We start from the raw sequence: 21,710 nt of genomic DNA on the forward strand, positions 1-21,710 counted from the left end.
TTCAGAATTCATAGGTTAGGGTTTTTGAGTTTGATGTTCTGTTTCACATTCGAAGTGGTTGATTGTTCCATTTTCCATGTCTAGCTAAGTTTTTCGTATTGGTTCCTTGAAGAAACTGAATGAAACCATGAGGTTGATGTTTTGCAGTGCACTCCAATTCATATTTTCTCTTCATCCTATTCAATTTCGTAGCTTTGAATGAAATGGAATTTGTGATGCTTAATCATGGGTCCATGTTTTCTACAATTTCAGAACCCTTGTAATGCTTAGTGAGTTCGGGTTTTGGAGTTCGGGTTTTGGCCACAGTTGCTTAATCTGTGTGTGTGTGAAATTGAAAGAAGGATGTGTGCTATGCTTAATGGCAAAATGAAGCTGTGTTAATTTTCGCATAGTTGATTAATTCGGATTTCATGAGAGTAAATTGGATAAGATAATTGATTTAACAACCTGTGATTGGTGGATCTTTAGTGGAATTAAGGAATCAATACATTTTGAATTCTGTGTTTAATTAAGTTTCGCTGTTTCTATTAGAATTTAGCAATTTTGTGTGAATCTGCCAACCCCCCCCCCTTTGTGTTATTGTTGTGTTCATTTGGAAATTGAAGCTTTGAATGAAAATATTGGTCGTTGGGAGACGACTTGGTTCACTTTCATATACTGTATTTTATCTGTTTTAATTTGGTGGGGTACGACCTCTATCAAATTTGGCACCGTTGCCGGGGACCAATCGTTTTGTTCAAAGTAAAATTTTCAGTGTGTTTGTGTTCCGTGTTTTGGTGTGTGTGTAGTTCAAGTGTGGTTGAGTTGGTATATGTTGATGGTAGTGTTTCTGTGTGTTTTCGTGTAGTGTGCGTGTTATCTGTGTAGTGTAGTGAATAGTGTCGCGACGTGCATGAATAGTGTCATTTCTAGTGTAGTGAATAGTGCATGAATAGTGTCCGAATCTGGCATTTAACTTCTGGATTTTTGTTCTGGTAGTTCGGGTGCTTGTTTTGACTTGAAAATTCCCCCCCCCCACTTCTAAGACATTGAACTTGATGGGAAAAATAGCTGGAGCAATTGGTTTGGTCTGAGTTGAGAGATTCAAAAAAATTTTGGACTGAGTTTTAGTCAAACTTCAGAGGACCATAACTTTTGCTCTGGTTATCAGAATCACTATTATTTTATATGCATTTGGGGTGGAATTTAATTTCCTACATTGTTGAAACTCGCTTTGCCGGTTTGCAAACTCAGATTCTCCAGAAAAATGCCATTTTCTTCATTTCAACAATGTTTTTTTGTGATTTTTCTTCATTTTTTCCACTTTTGAAAAAAAATTAAAAATACTTGTACTTTGAGTTTTGATCTGATTTTTTTTGTGGTTCTGTTTGAGCACTCAAAGGACAATCCTAACAATTTTCAAGTTATTTGGAGTTCGTTTGAGTATACTTGTAGTTATACCCTATGTTATGCCAATATCACTAAAATTAATGTATTTTGGTGCATGACTAGGGGAAACCCAAGTGAATTACGACAGTTTGACCCTGAGATTGATAGGATATTCCACAGATGACGTAGGCATCTTAGGAGTCCATCTTTGCATGCTGAATATTCAGTGACTTTTCCTGACTCTTCTGATTCTTATCATACTCCTGATACTCCTCATTCCTTGCATTCTGAGCATACTGTTTATTCTGAGCATTTTGATTTTCATACTAATAACATGGCTCAACCTCCTACACCTCATGAGAGGACCATGAGTCAGCTCACTGCACCAGAGTTCACTTATGATAGTTTATGCATTCAATACCCTGAGGAGGAAGTTCCTTATGTGTTAAAAACTGGTTTAATACACTTGTTGCCAAAGTTTCATGGCCTTGCAGGTGAGGACCCGTGCAAACACTTGAAGCAGTTTCATGTCGTGTGTTCTACCATGAAGCCTGCAGATGTCCAGGAGGACCATGTATACTTGAAGGCTTTCCCTCATTCGTTGGAGGGCAATGCGAAAGACTGGCTGTACTACCTTGCACCCAGGTTCATCACGAGCTGGGATGACCTGAAGAGATTTTTCCTTGCCAAGTTCTTCCCTGCTTCAAGGACAACAACCATAAGGAAGGAAATTTCTGGCATCAAGCAACAATTTGGGGAGACCCTCTATGAGTACTGGGAGAGGTTCAAGAATATTTGTTCAAGCTGCCCACACCATCAGATCTTTGAACATCTCCTTCTACAATATTTTTATGAAGGCCTGTACCACATGGATAGAAACATGATTGATGTTGCAAGTGGTGGTGCTCTTGGTAACATTACCCCAGCTGCAACTAGGCAACTCATAGAGAACATGGCTTCAATTTCTCAATAATTTGGCACAAGGAGTGATGCCATAGTTGTTAGAGGTGTTCATGATGTAGGGGCAACCAAGTACACGAAGAAGTTGGAAAGTAATATTGATGCTCTTACCACACTGGTCAACCAACTTGCTTCCAATCAAAGAGCTCCAGCTGCAAGAGTTTGTGGCCTTTGTACATTTATTGATCATTTTACAGACTCTTGCCTAGCATTACAACAACAGGCTACTGCTGTTGCTGCTTCTTCTTCTACACCAGTGGATACTCCTCAGGCCTATGCAGCTAATATTTTCAACAACAATAGGCCCCAACATCAACAACAAAACCATGATTTGTTAACAAACAAATATAATCCAGGATGGAGGAATCACCCTAATTTGAGATGGGGAAACCAGGGCAACCAACAGCAACAAAACCAACAATTTCAAAATGTGCAGCCACCTCCACAACAAGGACCTGCACCTGCACAAGCTGCTCCGGTTCCACCTGTACCCACACCAGCTCCTGCTGCAACACTTGCACCTTCTTCTTCTATTGGAGGAGTTGGTCAGGATGATGACCCTTCAAGACATGCAATTCCAGAAGGAGACTAGGGCCTCAATCCAGACTTTGACAAATCAAATGGGACAAATGACCACTCAGCTAAACTAGTCACAGGCTCAGAATTCTTACAAGTTGCCATCACAGACGGTGGAGAATCTGAGAAATGGGAGTGCCATTACATTGAGATCTGGGAAGAACATTGAAGTTCCCACTCCTGAGCCTACACCTCAAAAGGAAGTCGACCCGGCCACACTTCAGAGAAAGCGTGATGCTCATGCAGCTGGTCCTTCCACATCTGGTGTGACTTCTACGCCTTTCACCTCTACCGCTGCACCTTCCATACCTCTTCCTTTCCCTCCAAGAGCCATTCCAAACAAGAATATGGAAGAGGTTGACAGGGAGATCTTAGAAACATTCAGGAAGGTGGAGGTGAACATACCTCTCTTGGATGCCATAAAACAGATTCCCAGATATGCAAAGTTCTTGAAGGAGCTGTGCACGCACAAGAGGAGGCTAAAGGGGAACGAAAACATCAGCATGGGGAGAAATGTGTCAACATTGATAGGTAAATCTGTTTCTCAGATCCTTGAGAAGTGCAAGGACCCAGGTACATTTTGTGTACCTTGCATCATAGGTAATAATAAATTTGAAAATGCAATGCTTGATCTTGGTGCTTCCATAAATGTATTGCCTATGTCTATTTTTAAATCTCTTTCTCTTGGACCCCTGCAACCTACGGGTGTGGTGATTCAATTGGCAAATAGAAGTGTTGCCCACCCCGCAGGTTTGGTTGGTGATGTTTTGGTTCGTGTTGGTGAATTGATTTTCCCTGCTGATTTTTACATTCTTGATATGGAAGAGGGGTTTTCACATGGTTCTGCACCAATCATTTTAGGCAGACCATTTTTGAAAACTGCACGAACCAAAATTAATGTCCATGTAGGTACTTTGTCCATGGAGTTTGATGATATTGTTGTGCGATTTAACATTATGGATGCCATGAAACATCCTTTTGAGGATCACTCTACTTTTCATGTTGATATCATTGATGATACTGTTGATGGACTTATGATGAGTTCAAATTTTTGCCCTCATTTAATATTTAAATTTGGGGATTTAATTGAATTTTCTGTGCTTAAAGATTGATTTAATTAGGATTTGTGATTATTGGATTTATTGAGTAAGTTTGGTAAAAGTGGCGTAAAAATTGATTTTAGTTGCATAAAATATTATTGGATATTCTAACGTTTGTTAATGCAGCTGGAATTTATTTTTGGTCAATTAATAGTGTGATTTTGAAGTATTCAAAGTTACAAAATAAGTCCAAAATCAAGAAATTCTGGAAAAAAATAAATCAGGAGCTAAATGCACCCCCAGATTTTATTTGCACACTCCTCCCTCAAGTGGACCACAAAAACCTGTTCTGCACCCCCAGTTTTAACTAAGTTGCACCCCTCCTACCACTTAAACTCCACTCAACCAGATCATGCCATGTGGCAATCCCCACCTTTTAAAATTAGCCAACCATAAGCTGCCACGTGTCATAATCCTCCACTCACCAAATTGACCACTCAGATCTTGCCACGTCATCATCTCCTCCATCTCACACATGAAACCCTAACCCTAATTTCCCTTCCACCCTCCACGGCAGCCGCCGCCGCCAATCTCGCCGGCCACCGCAGTTACACCATCTCCATCTTGTTTCGCACCTCCACCAACGCGCATCCAACCTGCACCACCGCCGGCAACCACCAACCTCTGCAGCGCAAGGTCCGCACACCACGGCGCAGCTACCACAACCACCTCCATCTCCATCGCAGCTCCGCGCACCACCACCACGAACCTGCATCTGCGCGAACCTTCTCCGCAGCGCATCCTCCACGCGAGCAGCCTCCATTCCCGCAACCTTCACGCACCATCGTAGCACCTCTTCCGGCCACCACGAACAGCAACGCCTCTCCACCTACAACAGATCGCGCAAGCTCCGCATACCACTGCACCAGCCACCGTCCATCTTCTCGCCTCCGTACCTGTAACTTCGAACCATCCAGCGGCGCCACTCGCGATCACCGTTCGCGCACCTGTAACCACCGTGCAGCAGCAGCAGCTACCCACACCATGCTTGACGAGCCACGACCTGCATCCTTGCGAGAATCCAGAAGCAACACCACCACGCTGGAAATCTGACCGCCGCGCCGTCAGCCGCGCCGTTGCAGCACCTACAAGCCTCCATGAAACCCTAAACGCAGCAAACCCTAGTCTGGAGAGAGAAAGTGCACTCTGCGCCACGTGTCAGCATTTGATAGGACAGTCAAACTGGTCAACTGGTCAAACTCTGGTCAAATTCTGGTCAATTTTGTAAAAATGCTTAAATAAGAGGGGCAGAATTGGAAATTGGACAGAAATTAAGTTGCTAATTAATTAAATAAAAATAAAAGATTTTAGCAACTGACAGATAAAGCCCAAAGTCCAGTTGAAGCCTATATAAAGAGACTTAAGGGAGCAGAAGCGGGGACTTACAATTTAGAACTTACAGTTTAGACACTTAGAACTCTCTGGTTTTGGCAGATACCGTCTCCACCACATCTCTCATTCTTTCTTTTATTTTCTTTTCATCATATTATCATGTATTCCATCAAAGCCATGGAGGGCTAAGTTTTTAGGGTTGATTCCACTGTAATTTCTTAACTGGATTCTGAGGTTAGATGAATTTATATGTTTTGTTATTTTGATTATTGTTGTAGTTTTTGTTTATCTATGTCCTTTGCTTCTTAATTGAATAGAAAATAATGATTTTAAATCTACATGCATGCTAATCATATGAGTTAAAAGGTTTTTAAATTAAATTGAGACTTTACTTTGATTTTGTTTAGAAACTTTCATTTGATTAAATAAGTTTTTGCCAATAATTGAGACTTTAATTTGATTAGAGGTAATTACTTTAACTAAAATTAGTCAAGACTTTACTTTGATTAATTAAGTTTTCTATTTGGTAAAGAAACAAATGAATAGACATGATTAGGCATAGTAAAATTAATTGAGACTGTACTTTGATTGAATTTACTATGGACAATCTAACAATTCTCACTTTTAATTGAGACTGTACTTTGATTAAAAGTGAGGATGCCAACAAATGAATTGAGTCTTTACATTGATTTATTTGTAAATCAACAACAATAATTAATTTAACAATAATCTCTAGATAACCAATGAAGAATCTGATTTAGAAAAAGCAGTGGAATTGACCTATTTACTATTACTGTGTTTACAATCTTCCGTGTCATTTTCTTTGCATATCAAAACCCCCATATTTTATAATTGCTAGTTTTAATTGCATTTTTAAGAATCAAATATTTGAGATCAATTCCGTATTCGTTGTGAGACGACTCAGGGTTATCTTAACCCTAACTATTTTGTTCACTACTAACTGGCAATACTGAAGTTGCTAAAGTAGTGGTAATTTGATCGCCTAACGACAGCGATATCAAATTTGGCGCTGTTGCCGGGGAATACGGTTAGTATTTCTTTTATTTTGATTCTGTTTTTATTTATTTATTTTATTTTATTTTATTTTATTTTATTTTTTATTTAATTTTTTATTTTTATTTTTATTTATTTTACGCATATATACGTTTGATATAGTTTGTTATTTTGTAGTATCTAGTTTTTTGTTAATATATTCCAAGCAAAGTTCTATTTTTGTTTTGATTAAGAATTTCTTTTAAGAAATTTTTTAGACTAGTTTGGAAAACTCTGTCTAGGAAAGACTTGGTATTTAAGTTGTCCACTGTGACGCACCTCTCTTTCCTGGGAGTAGACCCAACGACATCTTAACTCATTTCTTTCTTGAAATCTTTCTCCAAAACAAGAATAGGAAGAAAAAAAAACACACAGGGAAACACTTTCAGGTGGACTGCATAGTGCATGACTCGGGCCAATCCGGGTCAATTTTATCAACTTGATTCAGAACTTGAAAGGAACTTGCGTAAATCACGTAGGAGACTTGAACTCAGGTGTTCCACTGAAGGAGCACCGTCATCATCTGAACCTACCACTACCACTGAAAGTGTACCGCTAGAATCACCTCCGGTGATTAACATATCTTCTGATCCATCACCTGAACCAGAAATTCAAGAAGATAGAATGGAAGAAAGAACAATAAGAGAATTGGCTTCACCAGATGCAGCAATTACACAAAACATGTGCATCCAATATCCAGATGGAGAATGTGAGCTTAAGTCTGGGTTAATCCATCTTTTACCCAAATTCCATGGATTAGCAGGAGAAGACTCGTACCATCATTTGAAGGAATTTCATGTTGTTTGTTCATCCATGAGACCTACAACAGTGACAGAGGAACATATCAAGCTTAAGGCTTTTCCATTCTCATTGCAAGATGCCGCTAAGAATTGGTTATACTGTCTTCCGCCAGGATCCATCAATACCTGGGAGACTCTGAAAAGATTATTTCTGGAAAAGTTTTTTCCAGCATCTAGAGTCGCTGCTATTCGGAAAGATATTTATGGGATAAGGCAACAAGAAAGAGAAAGTCTTCACGAGTATTGGGAAAGATTCAAAAAGTTATGTGCTTCCTGTCCTCATCACCAAATAAACGAGCATCTCCTCATTCAATACTTTTATGAGGGATTGAGTATCATGGATAGACAAATGATAGATGCTGCAAGTGGAGGGTCATTGGTGGACAAAACGCCAACAAATGCAAGACAATTGATTGAAACTATGGCGTCGAACCATCAACAATTTTCCACAAGGAGTAATTCTATAACTCTATTGAAGGGAACCCATGGAGTAGAAGCTTCATATCTTGCAGATCACAAGAAATTAGAAGGGAAGTTGGATGACTTAGCGGCCATGGTAAAGACCTTGACAGACTTACAGAAAAAGCCTATCCCTTCTACTTTATGTGGAATTTGTGCTTCTACTAATCATCCTACAAAGGCTTGTTCTATGTTAAAAGAGACAGGGACGTTAGACAATGGACAACCTCAAGCATATGCTGCAAACATCTATGGCAATAATAGACCACCTCGGCAGCAATACAACCATGATTTGTCCTCCAACAAGTACAACCCAGATTGGAAGGAATATCCCAGCCAGAAATGGGGAAATCAACAGCCTCAACACCAACAAGTCTATGTTCCACCTCAACAGAGGCAACAACCACAACCAGCTGCAACCTCTGGTGATTCAAACATGGAAGCAATGATGAAAATGATGGCTGACATGATGAAGGGACAAATCAATGAGTTGAAACAGACGATGGAAGCAACCAATCAAAACTTGCAGAACCAGATTGGACAAATGGCAAATGAGTTAAATCAGATGAAGTCTCAACAAGGCTCGAGCAATTTGCCTGCACAAACTGTAATTAACCCGCAAAATGTAAGTGCTATTACTTTAAGATCGGGTAAGCAAATACAAGGTCCTGGGGATGCCCAAGAAGATGAAGATAAGGACAATGAAGTTGTACCTAATGATGAAAGAGGAAGATCAGATGAAGCAACACAAGCAACATCTGAGATGCCTGCACCCAGTGATAACTCCAGGTTGGTATCCCCTAATACTTCCTCTGAAAATCCTTCTCCTTATTCTCCTCCTCCTCCCTATCCAAACCGTTTGAAACCAAAAACTAAAAAGATGGAGGAGTTAGACAAAGAAATCCTGAATACTTTCAAAAAAGTGGAGATAAACATCCCTTTGTTGGATGCTGTAAGACAAATTCCTAAATACGCCAAGTTTCTCAAAGAATTATGTACACATAAAAGGCGTATTATGGACAAAGAGGTAGTGAACATGTGAAGAAACGTCTCTAGCTTAATTAAGAAGCCTGCAGTCAGAATGCCGCAAAAGTGTAAGGATCCAGGTATGTTTTCTGTTCCCTGCATTATAGGAAGTACTAAGTTTGACAATGCTATGTTAGATTTAGGAGCTTCCATTAATGTAATGCCTTTATCTGTTTTTACTTCACTTCATCTTGGACCTCTTAAGTCTACTGGTGTGGTCATTCAATTGGCCAACCGTACACAGTTAACCCTGCAGGTGTGCTAGAAGATGTGCTTGTCCGTGTGGACAAGTTAATTTTTCCTGCAGATTTCTACATCTTAGATATGAAGGATGATGAAGGAATGAGTTCAACCACAATTATTTTGGGAAGACCATTCATGATGACAGCACGTACCAAGATAGACGTGCATGCAGGATCCTTGACTATGGAGATAGGAGATGAGAAGGTGCAGTTCAACGTGCTAGAAGCCATGAAGCACCCAATTGAAGACCATTCTTTGTTTTGTATTGATTTATTGAGTAATGTAGTAAACAATTATGCTTTTGGAAATTTGGACGCTTTATCTGGTTTTTCTTCTTCTTTGGATTTTTCTTTTTCGAATGTTTCAGGCTCAATTTTAGACGAAAGAGAAAATTGTAAAACAGGTGATGTTGAGGACGCGGTGTCACTATTTGATACCTCTGTGGCGTCCGAGTGTGATGCTGAGGTGGCTGAAATTACCTTAGGCAATAAAATGTTGCCATCTGTGGAACAACCACCCACTTTGGAGTTGAAACCTTTACCATCTCATTTGAAATATGTTTATCTTGAGAGGGATGGGAAACTCCCTGTTATTATATCTGCCTTGCTTACTGACGAGCAGGAACAAAAGCTATTGCAGGTTATCAAAGATCGCAAGCGAGCAATTGGCTGGACTTTGGCAGATATTCCTGGTATTAGTCCTTCTTTCTGCATGCACAGAATACTCTTGGAGGAGGATGCTAAGGCAGTAAGGCAACCTCAGAGGAGACTGAATCCTCAGCTGATGGAGGTTGTGAAGAAAGAAGTCACCAAGTTGCTACAAGCAGGTATTATATATCCCATTTCTGACAGCACTTGGGTGAGTCCTCTACATGTGGTCCCCAAGAAATCTGGGATCACCGTGGTCAAGAATGAGAAGAACGAGTTGATTCCTACTCGTATTCAGAATAGCTGGAGGGTCTGTATTGATTATAGAAGACTAAACCAGGCCACCAGGAAGGACCACTTTTCTTTACCATTCATGGACCAGATGTTAGACCGATTGGCAGGTAAGTCTCATTACTGTTTTCTTGATGGATTCTCTGGGTATTTTCAGATTTGTATTGCCCCAGAGGATCAACATAAGACTACTTTTACTTGTCCATTCGGTACATATGCTTATAGGAAAATGCCATTTGGCCTTTGCAATGCTCTTGGAACATTTCAACGATGTATGATGAGTATTTTTACAGATTTGTTGGAGCATTGTATTGAGGTTTTTATGGATGATTTTAGTGTATATGGTTCATCTTTTGATCACTGCTTGTCTAATCTTGCTAGAGTCTTGGAGAGATGTGAAGAAACTAACCTTGTTCTAAATTTTGAAAAATGTCATTTTATGGTGGAACAAGGTATAGTTTTAGGTCATGTTGTTTCCAAGAATGGTATATCTGTAGATCCTGCTAAAATAGATATTATTTCACAATTACCTTACCCCTCTTCTGTGAAAGAGGTTCGATCTTTTCTTGGACATGCAGGATTTTACAGGAGGTTTATCAAGGACTTCAGCAAGATAGCCAACCCTCTCTCCAACTTGTTGCAAAAGGATGTAGCATTTGACTTTGGAGAGAGGTGCAAAGATGCATTTGATACATTGAAAAAGGCGCTTACCACCACTCCTATCATCCAGCCACCTGACTGGACATTACCATTCAAGTTGATGTGTGATGCATCAAACTTTGCAGTAGGAGCAGTGCTTGCACAAAAAGATGGGAAGCTATCACATGTGATATATTATGCTTCCAGAACGTTAGACACAGCGTAGGCTAACTACACCACGACTGAGAAGGAATTATTGGCTGTTGTGTTTGCCCTGGGCAAATTCAGACCGTATATACTTGGTTCCAAGGTAATTGTTTATACTGATCATGCAGCATTAAAATTCCTTCTGAAGAAAGCAGATTCGAAACCGAGGTTGATCAGATGGATGCTACTGCTCCAAGAGTTTGACATTGAGATTCTAGACAGAAGTGGAGCACATAACTTGGTAGCTGATCATCTTAGCAGGATTGAAAATGGAGAAGATAACATTCCTATTAAGGATGACTTTCCTGATGAAGTCCTCCTAGCATTGTCTGCTGTGAAAGGTATGTTTCCTGAACCTTGGTTTGCTGACATTGTTAACTATTTGGTTGTTTCTGCTATTCCTCCTTCCTTCTCCAAATATGAAAGAATCAAGCTAAAAAGTGAGGGAAAGTACTATATATGGGAAGACCCAATCTTATGGCGCATTGGTAGTGACCAAGTCATAAGGAGGTGTGTTCCAGATATCGAGATACCTCATGTGCTTGAGTTCTGTCATTCGTCTCCTTTTGGTGGACATTATGGCACACAACGAACAGGTAGGAAGGTGTTGGATTGTGGATTATATTGGCCTACCATTTTTAAAGATGCACAGAGGGTATATGAAAATTGTGAGCAGTGCCAAAGGGCAGCCAGATCCATTACAAGAAGGGATGAAATGCCTCAACAACCCATGCTATATTGTGAGGTATTTGATATTTGGGGTATTGATTTTATGGGTCCTTTTCCTCCTTCTTTTGGGTTTTCTTATATTTTGCTTGCTGTAGACTATGTCTCCAAATGGGTGGAAGCCATAGCTACAAGGACTAATGATTCTCGAGTTGTTATGAGTTTTGTCAGGTCTAACATTTTCTGCAGATTTGGGATACCACGAGCCATCATCAGTGACCAGGGGACTCATTTCTGTAATAGGCTACTTGATAACATGTTGAAGAAGTATGGGGTGACACATCGCATTGCTACACCATATCACCCCCAAACCAATGGGCAAGCAGAGATCTCTAACAGGGAGATTAAAAAGATACTAGAGAAAGTAGTGAAGCCTAGTCGAAAGGATTGGGCCACAAGATTGGATGATGCACTTTGGGCACACAGCACAGCCTACAAAACACCTATAGGTATGTCACCTTTCAGGGTGGTTTTTGGAAAGGCTTGTCATCTACCTGTGGAGATTGAACATCGGGCCTATTGGGCCGTGAAAGCATGCAACTTGGATTTGGAAGAAGCAGGAAATGAGCGAAAGCTTCAGTTGCAAGAACTAGAGGAGATTAGGCTTGCAGCCTATGAAAATTCAAAGTTCTACAAAGAGAAAACCAAGAAGTTCCATGACCAAAAGCTTGTGGCTAGAAAGGATTTCAAGGTAGGCCAGAAGGTGTTACTATACAAATCCAAGCTTGGTCACATGAGTGGTAAGTTGCGTTTTACTTGGGAAGGACCATACATTGTTACAGAAGTCTTCCCTTATGGAGCAGTGGAGATCAAGGAAGAATCCTCAGCAAGAACTTTTAAAGTTAATGGGCATCGTCTTCGGATATTCAATGAAAATCAAGATATGTTGAACAAGACGATGGATGGGATGAACTTGACTTCTCCCTCATACCTTCCACCTTGAGGAGGTAAGTACACTTCATACTTTTTCTTTGCATTTTATACATATTGAATACATTGAGGACAATGCATGGATAAAGTGTGGGTAACACCCCAATTTTGGGACGTCACGGAACGTTAGAAAATTTTTGCGATTCGCGGAAAAAGAAATAACCATTGAAAATGTTCTAATTAAAACCTTTTAATTTAAAAGTAAATAGGTAATCCAAATGTTAATTTGAAATAATAATAATATTAAATAAACAAAGTTCCAACTAAATACTAGAAAGTAAAAGAAAATTTCATAGTCTTCACTGTTTGATTTAAATCAACAAAATAAACCATAAATCCCCGAGTCCACTCCATCCTTTCCGATATCTACTTCGAGTCAGAAATATCTGCATTACCGTCTGCTCCCGTATAACACACACGTTATACGATCATCGCACAGGCAACAAACATACAAACAAACAAATAGGGGTAAGCTAACCATAAACAATGATATTCATAAAAGAAAATCATAAATAAAACTTGTCCAATAATACTCAACGTCGCATTCGATTAACACGGAAACTTTATGACCACAATCCATTTTTGGTTTGAACACACAAACCCCAAATCCAAACATTCATACTAAACCAAACATAGCATCACATTCATCTAAAATCTTCATTAAATTCCACCAAGAGTTTTCAAGCAAAGCAAAATACTCTCAATATGACACACATGAGAATTTCATATTGCCAACAAAGCACTCACCATGACATCATGCTTGAAAAATAAAAACCCATGCCTTTACATGCATTTAATGAAAAGTGAAGAAAGAGAAAACTTCTTAAAACCCCTTCTTATTCATCTGCAAAGTGCCAAGTGAAGGAATTCCATTAAAAATGGCATAACAATTTTAAAGAAAATAACACAACAATACGGAACCCCATTATTCCCATGCATTCACGTGTTACCTATAAATGGAATGAGAGAAGAAGTGAAAGAATTTAGAATAAACAAGCAAACACGGCTGTGACCATGTAAATGAAAAATAAACAACACGCAGACACGGAAACACCTCCCATGATTGCACGGAACCACACCCCTGTACCAAAATAATTTCCGCAACCACCTCCCATGCTTGCCACACCATAAAGTTTGTCCATAGACCCCTAAAGAATACGCAGAGACGCATGTCCTGCACTCCAACTCTGCACATGAACCAACTGCACTGGACACTGCACATCACCAACAATGCCAACAACCACTTCTCCGGAAACGCAACCCTCAACCCAGGCGTGAACCATGAGGATGTCGCACCAAGAACCAGAGTTCAACAAAATTAAACATCTCAATAAAGCATTCCCCTCTTTTCCCCATGAAAAGAAAGCCGTGAATACCCTGGCACGAAAAACTAACATGCATGGTATGGAGTAAAAGAAATAGTAACACTGAACCTATACAAAGCATTCAACCCACACCATGATCAACCAAATAAAACTTCATGCAATATTAGATCTATACATCCACAGATTCCATGGCCGAAAAGACAATATACAAAAGATTAACGTCTCCCTACACTACACATATATGATTTCAAATTTCATTTATCAAGCAAAGAAAATAAGAGAAGAAAACAAGGTTGGCTTCCCCTACCTCTCTAGATGATTCCTCTTCTCTACCACAGCCACTGGAAACTGTAACTTGCACCCTTTCTCTCTTTTCCTTCTCCCGTCCTACCCCTTTTTCTTAAAGAAAACTTTTAGGGTTTAGCTTTATCTAATCCCACCCAATAATTCTGTTAAGATTTCTAGCCCATTTTATTTTTCTTATCATTTAACTCCAAAAGATATAAAAAAAAACAGAAAGCGAAAAAATAAAACAAACTATTTCAGTGTTTTGAAATCCAATATTCTGCATGCTCCTGGAAACACAATTCATTTACGCTCCATGGGCCCCACACCTTTAAAGGAGAGAAAAAAAATATGGATTCTAAAACAAACACAGCTTTACGCCAGCCAGGTTTCGAACCCTGCACCTGCTCTTCTACACACAGAACTCTCACCACTAGGCTATATGCCATCACATGATATTATGCACATTATAAGGTTTAAAACCCTTAAACTCCACTAACCTTAATTCCTTAAATCACTTAAATAATTATTATAAACACCACAATAACTTAAATCACTCAAATAATAATTATTTTCTATTTCATAATTTAGTAACCTAATTAAATTAAATAAATCAACAATATTAATCTAGCCATTAATTTTCTTTCTATGTGTTTTTCATTAATCTAATTTTTCCCGGGTCTTACAGGGGTGTGGGGAGATTTCCCCCTTTTCTGTTTTTGTTTTCTATTTGTTTTGTTTTTCCTTTTCTAATTTTGTTTTCTGTTTGTTTTTATTAAAAAAAAAAGGAAGAAAAAGTTTCTGTTTTCAATAATAAAACATATTGACATTGGATTTTTGGATTTGATTTACTAATTGGAACGGTCATAATTCTGGGAAAATAAGAGTCATGTGCTATGAATGGATTGTTTCTGTGATTTACTAGATTGAGTTGATTTGAGAGTTTCTGGAATAAATCTTTTGTGAAAGAGCTTTTGACCTTGTGAGTTTTGAGCTTTATTGTAAGGATGAACTACCATGTGACATTCTTATTTTTCTTGTGTGATTTGCTCATGTCTTGTTGGTACTCAAATGTTTAGCTTGATTCTGTTGTTTTGCATCTTAGGTGAACATGCATGATTTGATATGACTGAGGCATTTCTTGTTTTTAGCTACTTGGCCAAATAAGCTAACCATGACATTGATCCATTGGTAGCCCCTTGAGCTTAAACCTCTTTTTCTTGTTTTGAGCATACTATTAAACCTTAAAAAGAAAAAGACCATTTTTTTTCCTTACCTTAGGGAGAAAGAAGGAGCTAGTGGATTATGTTGAGATTGGTTGAGGAATAAAGTGTGGGGGTGTGTATTTCCCCCACAAAGTTATAAAAATGGCAAAAGGAAAATAATTGTTGATGACAGAATGTTGAAATGAAAAATGATTGCTGTCTGAAAAAGAGCAACAAAGGATAAAAAAAAAAAAAAACAAAGAAAAAAGGATTGTTTTTGAAACTATGCTCCATAACTCTTTCTTCCTTACTATTTCAAAAACACACAAATCCTAAAGTTTTTCCTACCTTTGCCTTGGCCTCATTATAACCTTGAAAAGTCCTCATGATTTTTGAATGCATGTTTTCTGAAAGCTGTGAATATTAGAGTCTTGCTAAGCATTGAGAGTGTTTACTTGAATGGGTATTTTGAGTGAAAACACAAGCCAAAACACTTGAGCGAATCTTGGTGAGAAAATATATATTTAACTTGAGTGTTTCTCTTTCATATTTGATTATCTTGTAAACTCAAAAGATTAACTCATGTGTGAAAAACAGAATTTTGTCCATTTGTTTGTGCATGACAACATGATTTCTAGAAGATTGATCTGTTTTCATTTGTATTCATTTCTTTAATCCACTGAAAATATGGAATAAAAGACCTCAGAATAAAGTTTTGAAATTGTTCAATTTTGCCCAGGAGTGAAAAAGGATAAGTGTGGGTGTGATGAGTTCAAATTTTTGCCCTCATTTAATATTTAAATTTGGGGATTTAATTGAATTTTCTGTGCTTAAAGATTGATTTAATTAGGATTTGTGATTATTGGATTTATTGAGTAAGTTTGGTAAAAGTGGCGTAAAAATTGATTTTAGTTGCATACAATATTATTGGATATTCTAACGTTTGTTAATGCAGCTGGAATTTATTTTTGGTCAATTAATAGTGTGATTTTGAAGTATTCAAAGTTACAAAATAAGTCCAAAATCAAGAAATTCTGGAAAAAAATAAATCAGGAGCTAAATGCACCCCCAGATTTTATTTGCACACTCCTCCCTCAAGTGGACCACAAAAACCTGTTCTGCACCCCCAGTTTTCACTAAGTTGCACCCCTCCTACCACTTAAACTCCACTCAACCAGATCATGCCATGTGGCAATCCCCACCTTTTAAAATTAGCCAACCATAAGCTGCCACGTGTCATAATCCTCCACTCACCAAATTGACCACTCAGATCTTGCCACGTCATCATCTCCTCCATCTCACACATGAAACCCTAACCTTAATTTCCCTTCCACCCTCCACGGCAGCCGCCACCGCCAATCTCGCCGGCCACCGCAGTTACACCATCTCCATCTTGTTTCGCGCCTCCACCAACGCGCATCGAACCTGCACCACCGCCGGCAACCACCAACCTCTGCAGCGCAAGGTCCCCACACCACGGCGCAGCTACCACAACCACCTCCATCTCCATCGCAGCTCCGCGCACCACCACCACGAACCTGCATCTGCGCGAACCTTCTCCGCAGCGCATCCTCCATGCGAGCAGCCTCCATTCCCGCAACCTTCACGCACCATCGTAGCACCTCTTCCGGCCACCACGAACAACAACGCCTCTCCACCTGCAACAGATCGCGCAAGCTCCGCACACCACTGCACCAGCCACCGTCCATCTTCTCGCCTCCGCACCTGCAACTTCGAACCATCCAGCGGCGCCACTCGCGATCACCGTTCGCGCACCTGCAACCACCGCGCAGCAGCAGCAGCTACCAACACCATGCTTGACGAGCCACCACCTGCATCCTTGCGAGAATCCAGAAGCAACACCACCACGCCGGAAATCTGACCGCCGCGCCGTCAGCCGCGTCGTTGCAGCACCTACAAGCCTCCATGAAACCCTAAACGCAGCAAACCCTAGTCTGGAGAGAGAAAGTGCACTCTGCGCCACGTGTCAGCATCTGATAGGACAGTCAAACTGGTCAACTGGTCAAACTCTGGTCAAATTCTGGTCAATTTTGTAAAAATGCTTGAATAAGAGGGGCAGAATTGGAAATTGGACAGAAATTAAGGTTCTAATTAATTAAAAAAAAATAAAAGATTTTAGCAACTGACAGATAAAGCCCAAAGTCCAGTTGAAGCCTATATAAAGAGACTTAAGGGAGCAGAAGTGGGGACTTACAATTTAGAACTTACAGTTTAGACACTTAGGACTCTCTGGTTTTGGCAGATACCGTCTCTACCACATCTCTCATTCTTTCTTTTATTTTCTTTTCATCATATTATGATGTATTCCATCAAAGCCATGGAGGGCTAAGTTTTTAGGGTTGATTCCACTGTAATTTCTTAACTGGATTCTGAGGTTAGATGAATTTATATGTTTTGTTATTTTGATTATTGTTGTGGTTTTTGTTTATCTATGTCCTTTGCTTCTTAATTGAATAGAAAATAATGATTTTAAATCTACATGCATGCTAATCATATGAGTTAAAAGGTTTTTAAATTAAATTGAGACTTTACTTTGATTTTGTTTAGAAACTTTCATTTGATTAAATAAGTTTTTGCCAATAATTGAGACTTTAATTTGATTAGAGGTAATTACTTTAACTAAAATTAGTCAAGACTTTACTTTGATTAATTAAGTTTTCTATTTGGTAAAGAAACAAAGGAATAGACATGATTAGGCATAGTAAAATTAATTGAGACTGTACTTTGATTGAATTTACTATGGACAATCTAACAATTCTCACTTTTAATTGAGACTGTACTTTGATTAAAAGTGAGGATGCCAACAAATGAATTGAGTCTTTACATTGATTTATTTGTAAATCAACAACAATAATTAATTTAACAATAATCTCTAGATAACCAATGAAGAATCTGATTTAGAAAAAGCAGTGGAATTGACCTATTTACTATTACTGTGTTTACAATCTTCCGTGTCATTTTCTTTGCATATCAAAACCCCCATATTTTATAATTGCTAGTTTTAATTGCATTTTTAAGAATCAAATATTTGAGATCAATTCCGTATTTGTTGTGAGACGACTCAGGGTTATCTTAACCCTAACTATTTTGTTCACTACTAACTGGCAATACTGAAGTTGCTAAAGTAGTGGTAATTTGATCGCCTAACGACAGCGATATCAACTTATTTCTGATTTCCACTCTTTGCATGCATTAAAACATTCATCTGTGTCTGAGCTATCTGAATTTGCATGCATTGGTGGTTTTAACTGTGATTCGTATTCTGATTCTGATTTCGATATTAATTATGACTCACTGGGTGTTGTACCATATGATTTTGATGTTATACAATCAGATTGCACTAACCATGTTACAGGAAGTACATATGCATATGATTGTTATGTTGAGGTACAGGTTGTGGAACCCATTTCTCCCTCCCCTCCGGTTCCTGATATTCAGCCAGCATCCAGCACTCCAGAGTTGAAACCCCTGCCAGACAACCTTAAGTGTGTCTACTTAGAGGAGGAGGACAAACTGCTTGTCATCATTTCAACCTCCCTCACTGCTGAAATTCCTGGTATTAGCCCATTAACATGCATGCACAGGATATTGTTGGAAGATGGAGCAAAGCCAGTTAGACAGCCACAAAGGTGACTCAACCCTGTCATCTCGGATGTTGTCAAGAAGGAGGTGACCAAGCTTCTACAAGCTGGGATCATCTACCCCATTTTTGACAGTTAGTGGGTCAGCTCCATCTATGTTGTTCCTAAAAAGACAGGCCTCACTGTAGTTAAGAATGAAAAAGAAGAGTTGATTCCAACAAGAGTGCAAAACAGTTGGGGGGTTTGCATTGACTACAAAAGGCTAAATCAAGAAACCAGGAAAGACCACTTCCCCCTGCCTTTTATTGATCAGATGCTTGAGCGCTTGGCAGGTAAGTCCCACTATTGCTTCCTTGATGGTTTTTCTGGTTACTTTCAAATTCATATTGCACCTGAGGACCAAGAGAAAACCATATTCACTTGCCCCTTTGGCACTTTTGCCTATAGGAGGATACCGTTTGGCCTATGCAATGCCCTTGGCACATTCCAGCAGTGCATGCTTAGCATTTTTAGTGATTTTCTTTAAAAATGCATAGAGGTGTTTATGGACGACTTTACTGTGTATGGGTCCTCTTTTGATGCATGTTTGGATAGTTTGGACAGAGTTTTAAATAGGTGCATCCAATCTAACCTTGTTCTCAATTTTGAGAAATGCCATTTCATGGTAGAATAAGGCATAGTATTGGGGCACATAATTTCAAGAAAGGGAATTGAAGTTGACCTTGCCAAGATTTCAATTATTTCACAATTGCCTTACCCCTCTTCTGTGTGAGAGGTTCGTTCTTTTCTTGGCCATGCAGCGTTTTACAGGTGCTTCATTCAGGACTTCAGTAAGAAGGCCCTTCCATTGTCCAACTTACTACAAAAGGATGTTGACTTCATATTTGATGAAGGATGCAAAGAGGCTTTTGATTGCCTCAAGAAGGCCCTGACCACCACTCCAATCATTCATGCACCCGACTGGACAGCCTCGTTTGAGCTGATGTGCGATGCATCCAATTATGCATTGGGGCTGTTTTAGCTCAAAGAATTGACAAATAGCCGAGGGTAATCTATTACGCCTCCAGGACATTAGATACTGCCCAAGCAAACTACTCCACAACAGAAAAGGAGCTCCTTGCGATAGTTTTTGCACTTGAAAAGTTTAGATCTTATCTGCTTGGTTCGCCCGTTGTTGTGTTTACTGACCATGCAGCTCTTAAGTATCTGTTGAAGAAGGCAAAATTAAAGCATCGGCTGATAAGATGGATGCTCTGGCTCCAAGAATTTGATTTGGAGATCCGTGATAGGAGTGGAGCACAAAACTTGGTTGCAGACCACATAAGCAGGATTGAGAGGTCTACTGATGATGAAGCTTCACCAATCCGGGATGACTTTCCCGATGAAAGTTTGTTGACACTCTCTACTTCTTCCTCACCTTGGTTTGCTAACATCGTGAATTATCTTGCTGCATCTGTTTTTCCTCCCCTAGCATCCAAAGCTCAATGTGATAAACTCAAGAGCGATGCTAGGTATTACATTTGGGATGACCCCTATCTATGGAAAATGTGCAGTGATCAGGTTACTAGGAGATGCATTCCGGACAATGAGATTGAATCGGTCCTCAAATTTTGTCATTCAGTTGCACCATGTGGTCACCTTGGCACACAGAGGACAGCTCGCAAGGTGCTAGATTGCGGATTTTATTGGCCCACCATCTTCAAAGATGCGTGGAGGATTTGTAACACGTTTGAGGAATGCCAACGAGCAGGAGGAGTCATTTCTTGGAGACAACAGATGCCTCAACAACCCATGCTATTTTGTGAGGTGTTTGATGTCTGGGGTATAGATTTCATGGGCCCTTTCCCTGTCTCTTTTGGTTTCACTTACATCTTGCTTGCTGTTGATTATGTTTCAAAATGGGTGGAAGCCAAAGCCACTAGAACTAATGATGCTCGAGTTGTTGTGGACTTTGTTAGGTCTCACATATTTTGCAGGTTTGGAGTTCCTAGAGCAATCGTTAGTGACCAGGGCACCCATTTTTGCAATAGATCCATGGGGGTTTTGCTTCAAAAATATCGGGTTGTGCACAAACTTTCTACACCATATCACCCCCAAACTAATGGGCAAGCATAGATCTCAAACAGAGAAATCAAGACGATCTTAGAGAAGATTGTGCAACCTAACAAGAAGGATTGGAGCAATAGACTTGAGGACGCTCTATGGGCTCATAAGACTGCTTACAAGGCACCTATATGGATGTCTCCTTATCGGGTTGTCTTTGGTAAGCCATGCCACCTTCCAGTGGAGATAGAGCACCGAGCCTACTGGGCTGTCAAGTCATGCAACTTCTCTCTTGATCAAGCTGGAGAGGAAAGGAAGCTGTAGTTGAACGAGTTAGACGAGATCCGTCTGGAGGCATATCGGAACTCTATGTTCTACAAGGAGAAGACCAAGAGATTCCATGATAGCTCTATAGATAGAAAGAAGTTGGTTGTTGGTCAACAAGTTTTACTGTATAACGTGTACTCGGCTGCCCCTACATCATGAACACCTCTAACAACTATGGCATCACTCCTTGTGCCAAATTGTTGAGAATTTGAAGCCATGTTCTCTATGAGTTTCCAAATTTGATAGAGGTCGTACCCCACCAAATTAAAACAGATAAAATGCAGTACATGAAAGTGAACCAAGTCGTCTCCCAACGACCAATATTTTCATTCAAAGCTTCAATTTCCAGATGAACATAACAATAACACAAAGGGGGGGGGGGGTTTGGCAGATTCACATAAAATTGCTAAATTCTAATAGAAACAGCGAAACTTAATTAAACACAGAATTCAAAATGTATTGATTCCTTGATCCCACTAAAGATCCACCAATCACAGGTTACTAAATCAATTATCTTATCCAATTTACTCTCATGAAATCTGAATTAATCAACTATGCGAAAATTA

General features: G+C 39.5%; 1 non-coding gene and 1 pseudogene across 1 annotated transcript; one reads left to right on the forward strand and one right to left on the reverse strand.

Annotated features, from left to right (window-relative positions):
- Positions 1-1,912: 1,912 nt before the first annotated feature.
- LOC114165288 lies at positions 1,913-20,446 on the forward strand (annotated as a pseudogene).
- LOC114167976 lies at positions 2,084-2,190 on the reverse strand. Its single transcript, XR_003600575.1, has one exon. It is a non-coding gene; the product is annotated as a small nucleolar RNA R71 (small nucleolar RNA).
- Positions 20,447-21,710: the final 1,264 nt, after the last annotated feature.

The sequence above is a fragment of the Vigna unguiculata genome, chromosome 10, assembly GCF_004118075.2.
Source record: "Vigna unguiculata cultivar IT97K-499-35 chromosome 10, ASM411807v1, whole genome shotgun sequence".
NCBI lineage: Eukaryota > Viridiplantae > Streptophyta > Magnoliopsida > Fabales > Fabaceae > Vigna > Vigna unguiculata.